We start from the raw sequence: 10,262 nt of genomic DNA, 5'->3' as shown, positions 1-10,262 counted from the left end.
ACTTCTGTAACCCCCACACTGGAGTGGGGTTGGGCAGACACTGGGGGATCCTTGGAGCCATTGGTCAGCCATCCTAACTGAACCCATGAGATTCAGGTTCAGTGAGGGACCTTGTCTCAAACAATAAATGTGGCTATCTCCATCTCTTGCCGAGGACCAGAGTTTCAGATCCAAGAACCCACCCGGGACAGCGCACAACCACCTGTAACTACGGATGCAGAGAACCCAGTGCCCTCTTCTGGCTTCCTCTGGCACCTGCACCTTAGAAGCACGCACACACACACACACACACACACACACACACACACACACACACACACAGAGTACAGGTTCTATGCCACACCCAAGGACTTTTGTCTAGGACCACACTGGTGAGTGATACTGGCTCCTGGCTCTCTACATCTTCAGATCCCATGTCTGTGAGTTCAACTGACTACAGATAAAAAAATATCCCCCACCCAATGCACCCATACTGACAGGTAGACATTTTTCCTGTCATTATTTCATAAACAAAACAGTCTGAAAGCAATCTCCATGCTGTCCTCGTCCGTCTACTGTCGCTGTGAAAAACACTGACCATAAGCAACCTGCTGAGGAAAGGGTTTGTTTCTTCTTACAACACTTAGGTCACACTCCATCACTGAGGGAAGAGCTCAGGGCAGGCACTCAAGACAGGAACCTGGAGGCAGGAACTGAAGCAGAGGCCATGGAAGAATGTAGCTTGCTGGTTTGTTTCTCATGGCTTTCTCGACTTGATTTCTTATATAAACCCAGACCAACTGCCCAGATCTGTCATCATTAACAATGGTCTGGGCCCTCTCACATCAATCATCAATCAAGGAAATGCCCCTACCATTATGCCCACAGACCAAACAGACGGAAGCAATTCCTTAATAGACAGTAGCTTGCATCAAGGTGAGCACACTAACTGGCATGTGGGAATTGGATTGCAAGAGGTCTTGCAGGTATCCTGCAGATACAGTACACCAGAGAAGGTGCCAAGGTTCTGAGCAAACACTGAAGTTGACCATCTGCTGGCTCCACTGACTGGGAGTTGTTTGAGGTGTTGAAATTTCAGACGTCTGTACACAGGGAACTTCCGGGGCTCACGAGACTTCAGTTTGCACCCTGTGTCATTTATTCAATACTGATAACTAAAGACTGTCACAACAGATTCTACATGTTGCACAAGTTACTGGGCCCAGGCCACACGGAGGTGCAGCAGAAAGCCAGATGCCCAGAAAACCCAGCAACAAGCCGATCGAGAAACAAAGCATCCCGTGGAGAAGAGGCAGGAGGAGAAGCCCTCTGGCTGAGTGGCAGACTGGGAGCAGATTGATGCTCAGGAAGTAACAGGTAGGGAGACAATGACAGGGGACCCATGGAAAAGGTAAGCCCAAAGCTGGGGTCGGGGTTCTTTGATGACAAGAAAAATGTTTGTTTTTTATTCAAACTGTGGTGAGATTGACAGAAAGCCCACTGTAGCGGTTGCAGAAAGCATGAATGGAAAGGAAGGCCAAAGAGAAGCTCAGGGGTCTGCCTTCCCCTGAGCCGGGGAGAGACACCGAGGTAGGGACCGCTGCCTTAATCCTAGGAGGGATGCCGCCAGCAGCAGGTAGGGTGCGGGTGCGGGGCAGGGAGCCCCCAGGGAGCAGCCTGGATGCAGATGCCTTGCCAGCTGCAGTCCCCTCCCCTTGTGTGGAGATAAGTAAGAAATTATAAAGCCCGTTTTCTGCAGAATGAGTCGCTCCCATCATAATGAAGGCTGAAGGCTGGGTGGTGATATTCTCGAAGAGGACTTTTGTTTCTGTCAGTGGTTTCATGCTAATTACCATAAGTACCGTCCATTTAGGATTGCGCCATAATTCCAGTCCCTATTAGTGTGTAAGCGGTGCCTTATCTCTGCCGCGAGCTACTGTTTATTCATGGGACGAGACAGTACATCACGGGCATTGTCACATAAAATAAATGTTTTTTTGTGTTACATTGTATGCGGTAAGAATGGGCCAGAAGTGATTTGCCAAATAGGAAGTGCATTTGAAAGTGAAGTTTGAATTTGAAAGAAAGCTCACTTGTTTCTGCTCGGTGCGTATGACAGGCCGTCTTGTGTTCCGACTTTTATGTTTTGAGATTTTTGCCTTAAGGAAATGTGAGCTGAGTCGGGGGCTGAGGCATCAGAGAGGGAGGGGCTCATTCACAGCATTTTCCAGGTCGCCAGGGACAAGGGGACAAGGGTGCCCAGTGTCACTCTGCATTGAGTGGACAATCGTGCTGGCTATCAGAGCCAGGAGCCTTCCGTTTCTCCACTGTTCATCAACAAAATGTCGGCTACCCAGCACGTGAAGCTGGAGCCATACGGAAATCAAGCTGGCGCGTTTTGCCGAGCTTAACCGCCCAGGTGCCATTAGGATTCTGAGCAGGGCTTTTAGGAGCTACCAAATGGAACACACATCTGCAGGGGCCGGGGAAGATCACCTCTCTCCATCTAGGAGGAGACACATATGGAAGCAGACAGATGTTTTGGATGGAGATGGCCGGACTCATTTGCAGTTTCCAAATCTGCGGAGACATGATGTTCTGTCATTAAACATTCATTTAGGACCGTCTTCATCGGAAACAGGATAACAGAGCCGCGAACCTCCATGACAAATGGTGCTTTCTGGACATAAAATATTAAAGTGCGGCCTCGAACTTTTCTCCATCTGATCCTTTGAAGAAGTGCTTGGATGAGTTTTAAAAAAATGGTATCTCACAGCTCAGCCATGTAGAATCTTACCAGGCACCCGCTTCGTGTCGAACAACATGCCACGGGCAAAATGGAACTGATGACCCGCAAGACACAGGGCAGCCACTGGAGAAGTCTCCAGGATGACTGTGAGCCTTTAAAGTGAACTCTGTAGGGCTGGAGATGTGGTTCAGCAGCTAAGAGCACTGTCTGATCTTCCAAAGGATCCAGTTCAATTCCCAGCACCCATGTCAGGCAGCCATAACAGCTCCAGAGGATCTGTCCCCCCTGGTCTCCATCGGCATCTGCATTCGCTTGCTCATCCCATGCACACACATGTACACACTCTCTCACACACATGCACAAACATAATAAAGAATAAATTCAATTAAGCAGGAAGTGTCTCGATAAACACTAGCCTTTCTGTTTAGATTTTGTTTAAAATGAAGTATGTTTTAAGCTTCCCCAGATGGTTGGACGTTTCTCTGTTTGCTATTGTGCCATTTTGAAAGCTCCGCACATGCACTATGCTTTGTGAAATTCTTTCTTATTCGAAGATTTTGTTGTGTGACACTCTTCTCAGAAGCGAGCACATGTCTCTTCATCCCAGATAAGGAATTGAACACAGACCAAAGTAATGATTCTACCTGAGTCCTCAATACGGAAACATTTGAGCTTGCTAGCGTTCCTTGCAGGAGTATGGGAGAGCAGAGGCTTAAAGGTGCACCTATGACTCAAATGCAGCTGCATGATGGAAATCCCACCCTAGCATTGGTGATGGCTCACGAAAGCTAGAAGCCTGGCTCTCTCTCTCTAAAACTTGCAAGCACCTCAACAGGTTTGAGCATCTCCTCTGTCCAACAATACTGCTTAGATAGCCCAGAGGGTCTCTTGGGAATCTGGTATGTTTCAGGGGCTTCCTGGGACTTGTTAGTTGTTGAATCCCGAATCTTATCTAGCCTCCTTCCTTGCAGAAGAAGAGGTTTCAACTTGGGAAATTACCACGCAGCATATTTAAATAAAAACTAGTTCTGCGATATCCGACTTTGTCATTCTTGGCTCACAGGCTCAGAATGAACCTGTTTCCCATTGTGCACCCGAGCTCTTTGCAATCATTTTGGAAACCTGCCTGTTCTGAAAATAGTTCCGAGGTGTTTGCACCAGTTATTTGCTGATATTTTTATAAACAAGACTATAAATAAGTAGAACATTCAGGAGTTTGCTATAATAGAGCCCCTTTAATGAAGTCAGGTGTCTATATTCCGACAGGGTCTGGACTTCACACATCAGGAGGGGCTGCCTCCTGTCTGGCCAAGTCTCAGGGCATACATGTGTCCACTCCACACATCTTCTCATCTGGTACAATAAGAGTTCAATATTTATTGAGCTGAATGAGGTGGCTTGTTTTTTGTAAAAGTCCTTTTTCGGAAAATAACTTGCTTAAATGTTTTGGTACAGAGAGTTTCTTGGATACAGCACAAAGGAAAGTCTGTGGAGAGTTGATCAAGCCTCCACCTGAGGGTTGAAATGATCATTTGACAAGCACCATCTGGGCAACAGCCTGATGCCCCACACCACAGTGCTGGCTGCCTTTGAGACTCCCCAGAGAGTACCAGTCAAACACCACTGACCAGAGCCCCTTGAAGGAGTCTGCTCAGCGGCCATCAGGAATGTCACAAGCTTCAGGGACATGAGCATCTTTTCTCAGAGCTCTTGGGGGAGAACCTCTGAATCAGCCTTTGAATTGCTTGGTTCCAGGGAGGCTAGACTCTTCAGCTTGCTGGATGTGCCTTCTTATGGCCCCTCGCCTAGCCTTTCCTCTTCATGAGCACACCCTTGGCTGTTCTTCCTCTCCTTACAGGAGCAAAGTCTTATGGCACTAGGACCCTGCAGCAGACTTACTTTTGGGCGCCCACCCACTCCTAAACCTTGAACTGCTAAGCAGCTTTGGACTGGCAGTTGGCTGCACCTCACTCGGGTCTATGAAGCTGAGCTCTATGCCCTGTGATCCTGGCAGCTGGGGGTCTACCTGGAGCTGCACTCCTAGCTCTAGGAAGTTGGTGCCCACACAATGACAGGCATTTTTACTTAGCTTGCTGTCTCTACTTAAAAGTGCTGGCTTCTCAAGTGCTCACTGTATGACAGAGCCTCTTAAAGGAGCCAGAAGCCATATCCATTTTGTTGTTGTTTTGTTTGCTTGTTTGTTTTTTGTTTTTTTTTCCCAGCTTTCTCAGGACCTACGGGAAAACTCAGGCTCCACATTGGGTGTCAAATGTGCAGGCTTTCTTTGGGGCACCAACCAGCTCCCAAATCACAACACAGAGACTTATTATTAATTATGAATGCTCAGCCTTATCTTAGGCTTGTCCCATTAGCGCTTATAACTTAAATTAACCTGTTTGTTATCATCTGCCTTTTGCCCCAAGGATTTTGACTTCCCTTTCACTCTGTATGTCCTTCTCTTTGGCTGGCCGGCTGGTGGCTGGCCCCTGGCGTCTTCCTCTCTTTCTCCCTCATTCTCTCTCTCTCTCCTTTCTGGAGCTTAGATTCTCCCTACCTATTCCTTCTGCCTATCAGCTCCACCTAGCCCTCTCCTGCCAAGTAACTGGCCATTCAGCTTTTTATCATACCATCCAGGTGCCTTAAGTAGGCAGGGTAAAACAGAAACACAACTTTCCACAATTAAACAAAGGCAGCATAAACAAATGCAACATACCTTTATGTAAAGTAATATTCTACAACATAAACAATGTAACACATCTTTTCGTAGTTAAAGTAATATTCTACAATAAAACTCCACTTTACTACTTAACCAACCGTATTGACCTCCTAAAGTGCCCTGTCTCAAAACACAGTCACATAGGGGTGTAGGTTTAAATATATGAATTTTTGGAGGACCCTGCTCAATGTCTATTATCCCTTTAGCCAAATAAGATTTAAAGCCACAGAATTATAAAATAATGCTTGAATGATTTCTTGCTTAACTTTTAACTTTAGCATTTTGAGTTGTGCATCTGAGATATTTTGACTGACAGATGAACCTCAAGAACATTGATAAGCAAGAGCAAGAGCACACTAGCTGCCCCCTAATGCCCCAACATGCCCATTTGTGGCCACTCCTGTTATTCCCCTCATCCTCAGATAGTGAATTGTGTTGTTGTAGCTGCTTGTGTCTAATGGAATCCTACATGATACACTGACTGCTGGCCTGGCTTCTCCTTATATTGGGATTTACTGGTACTGGACACACACCAATGCTCCATTCCTTTTCAGCTTGGGTCTGGTTTCATTGCATGGCTCTTGGCTAATCAGTGTTAGCATGGTATATTCTTTGTTACTCTTTCACATGTAGTTTGCCTGTGCTGCTATATTTAAAGTGGGTCCTTGAGGCCACCTGTTGTTTATCTTTGTTATCCAATATGTCTTTGTCTGATGAGGTTGCCACAATAGGATACCATAAACTGTAAGACTTAAGAACAAGGAAGGTTTGCTTCTTGCATAGGGTCGTAGCTCTTGCTGAGACTTGGGAGGGGGCAGAGGGTCGGGCTTCTTGTGAGAGCTCTCTTGCACATGTTGCAGGCCACAGATATCTTCTGGAATCTTCATGCAGTAGAGAAGGAGGTAGAGAGCTCTCCAGGGATTCTCCATTTCTGTCCATGAAGGCTTCACCTGCAACATCTAAATTGCTTCCTAAGACCCTAACTATTAGTGCTGTAAATATTTGGAAAGAAGTAGGATTTTGATACAATTTTCAAAAGATTCATTTTATTTTTATGTATGTGTATGTGTGTCTATATGGTATGTGTACATGAGTTCAGGTACCGTTAGAGGCCAAAGAGGGCATCTGATATCCTGGAGAAGGAGTTACAGAAAGTAGTGAGCCATCCAACATGTGTGCTGGGAACTGAACTTGGGTTCTCTGCAAGTGCAGTGAATGATATTAACGGCTGAACTATCAACTCTCCATCCCCTCGACATATGAATTTTAAGGAAATACAAGCTGTCAGCTCTTAACAGTGAAATTCCTGCCTTTTAATTTGCTTACTTAGGCCATTTATATCTAATGTGATTGCTGATATGCTTAAGTCTGAGCCCATAGACTTTCCACCTGTATTCTATTTGTGATGGCTTTATTGTGAAGAGATGCAGTTAATAAAAAATGTTGGTGAAGTTACCTGGAAGTACCTTCCACCTTCTCTGTTTTGTTCCTTCTGCCATAAGCAATTCTTCTAACACAATTTTGTGATAAGATTTTGTCTTCCCCTGCCCTGCTTGATTGTGTCTGAGTATAAATCTGCTTCGCCTTCAACTTGTTCTCTCTGCACCTAAGTATTTTCATCTTTTCTTTCTGCTCTTGGTGGATTTTATTTGGAGAGGTGAAGGTTCCGAACATCTTTCATACAATGTTCCATCATTTAATTTCTTCGGTTACTATCAATTTCTTGTGTGTCACTTATTTGGCTGAAACTTATCCACCAGTGGGTTTATAATTCTGACCAAATGAGAGCACATTTTGTTCATTACTGCTTATTGATCGTCCTCCTTCTCTTCTTCTCGGTCTCCCTTTATATGTCTATAAGGCAACTTAAAACTTACAAGTTATCTTTCTTTATGATTTCTTTTTTTCTCTGGATATGTCATTTTGAATGTTTAATTGTTAATATTAATTGGTAACTTGAGTCAGAATGGTCTGTGGGCATGCAAGTGAAAGACTGTCTTGATTGCACTAACTGACGTAGGGAGTCACAGCCCACTGTGGGCAGCACCATTCCCTGGGCTTGTGTGAAGGGTTTTATAAGAGTGAAGAATATGAGCTAAGTGATAACCATGCATAAATTCACGTATGTAGACATGGTACAAGTAGCTGCTTCAAGTTCTCCCTTGATTTCTCTGCTTTAGTGTACTCTAACGTGGAATTGTGAATTAGTATAAACCTATTCTCCCCTAAGTTGCTTTTGACAGAGTATTTTAATACAGCAATAGAAATAAAACCAAAGCAGAAATCCTATGTTAAAGTTTTCAAGTTCCCCAATTGTTTCATCTGCAGATTCTTATGGACTCTTTAGATTATAATGCTTTCTAAAACTTTACCACTTGAGCCAAGTAAAAGTGTGTGTGTGTGGGGGGGGGTAGCTTGCCAGGTGTCCCCATCTGTCCTGTGTTATTTTCCTTGTTGCTGCTGGGTTAAGCAACTAAAGCGAGGAAGGGTTAATTGGCTCACTGTTTGAGGGTACAGCTTATCATGACAGGTAAGGCATGCTGCTGGGAGCCTGAGACAGCTGGCCACATTCTATACACAGTCAGGAAGCAGAGAGAGGAGAAAGCTAGTTTCAGCTTGCTTTTTATCTCTCGTGCAGCCTGGGACACCGGGCCATGGAAGGTTTGCGTTCACATTTAGGGTGGGTGGGTCTTCTCGTTTCAATGAACTTAATGTAGGAAATCTCTTAGACATACCCAGAGGCTTGCATCTTTGGTGTTTTAGCTATTGTCAAGTTGAGAGTTGGTGTGAACCACCACACAACACAGCCATAGTGCAAGAAGCCAGCTCTCTGAATGATGAGGGAGTGTTTAGGGAAAACCATATATGCATGACCCATTCTATAGGAAGCCAGGGTGTGCTGGGTGACCTCTACAAATGCTACAGGTCATCAATCTGAGATTCTCCCCCTCTCCCCCCAGGGCACTCAATGCTGCAATATCTTAATCAGAGTTAAGAGCCAACATAGAGAGACAGGATGAATGACCCTAAGTCACGTGACACCTCAGGACACTCAATAGAGCCAATCTTCCTGACACCTCCTCACAGAGTCAGGCACCTTTATGGCAAAACACCTTTAATCTACAGATGGTCCTGTTCTCTCAAGATGCTCAAAGCAGCTGCCTCTGGTTAATGGAAAGGCAGGAACCCTTCTCATCTCAACAGAATAGCACTCCCTTCTCTGAGCCTGGTTATGGGAATCGTTTGTCAGTGGCCTTTCTAAAGGATGTGCTATTGATTTCTTTACTCAAGCGAGTGTACCAAGTGCCTATAGAGTGTGCTGCGTATTGTGCAAGACAGGGTTGTAGCAACAGTGGTCTTTTCACACAATGAACTCCCAGTCTCTCAGACGGCAGGAGGCAGGGGTGTCCGTTCACTGGGAAGGGGAGAGTATGGGGAAGATGTGGTAACACATACCAGTCTCACAGGTCCCTGCCAACCTCTGCTTCATGACAGACACTAGTGCCCAAGGCTGCATTTGCAGCTCACATAGGTGACTGCCACCTGCTCTTGACCTTCATTCCAATCATCCAGTGTGCTCAGAGGTGTCTGGGATTCCTTTTCCACTGCTGGGAGTTTATTCCCACAGCACAGAAGACATGGGTGCCTTGACACAGCGCTGATAACAGGCATCCTCCAAAGACATCCGTTCCAGGGTGGAAATACCACAGCTGACGTCCAGTTCAGCCTCCTGTGCAATATTCAAATGCTTCGCATTTATAATCTCACAGGGAGGAGGTCAGATCAGAATGCTAACTATTCATCTGCATGAGACTCTTTGCTCCTAATCACGTCAGATAATGAATGGAGAGAAGTGGGAAATCCGAATAGTTGACCTTTATGGCAACGGCGACTTGAGAAGCAGCAGAGAGCTGTGTACTAACCGCTGATCGCTCACGCCACCCCTCTGATTAATTTAATTGTAGGAAATAATGATGGCTAATTCAGCTGATGGATTTTTACAAGCTTAATTGACTTCAGAGATCTTTTGCCCAGTTTGTTACAGTGTATCAGCTGTCTGGTACATAGCAGACAGAGCAACATATGTACTTCCCTTGAACAAGTTTCTAGCTAGGCATTTGTGGCCAATCCCTGCAATCCTTCCACTCCAGAGGCTGGGTCTGGAAGAATTATGCATTCTAGACTTGATCAACAGAAAGTGACCCTGTCTCAAAAACAATAAAGGTGTATAAACAATCAGAATGTGTTGATGAATTATAACCAAACAGGCTTAACCACTCAGCAAAGGCTCACCAAGCACATCAGCTCATTAAGAATTGTGTGGGGAACTCTGGGGACTCCTGACAGCTTCCATAAGCAAAGACTTGACATATGGGAGATGCACACTGTCTACATGAATGGATGAATGAATGAATGAATGAATGAATGAATGAAATGAGCAAGCAAGTGAGCGAGTGAACGTATCCCGAACCAGAAGAGTCACCATGAAGGTTTTCACTAGCAGTAGATGCGTTTTCAAGAATCAGGAGGCACAGGAAAGTGAAGCCTTCAGGTGAGGGAAATGAAGGAAGGAGGGTACCTCAGAGTCTGAGTGTGGGCCTGAATGTGTAAACCTAAGTATGGGTTGAGGTAAGGATTTCTCACAGAAGAACAGGGGGAAATGCCATGGAAGTGTGGGCACTTCCTGATGGAGGAGAGAGCGGGCACTTCCTGATGGAGGAGAGAGTGGGCACTTCCTGATGGAGGACAGAGTGGGCACTTCCTGATGGAGGAGAGAGTGGACACTGATGGAGGAGAGAGCAGGAACTTTCTGGTAGA

Source organism: Microtus ochrogaster, unplaced genomic scaffold (assembly GCF_000317375.1).
Source record: "Microtus ochrogaster isolate Prairie Vole_2 unplaced genomic scaffold, MicOch1.0 UNK38, whole genome shotgun sequence".
NCBI classification, from domain to species: Eukaryota; Metazoa; Chordata; class Mammalia; order Rodentia; family Cricetidae; genus Microtus; species Microtus ochrogaster.
Note: the sequence above shows the minus strand (reverse complement) of the source record.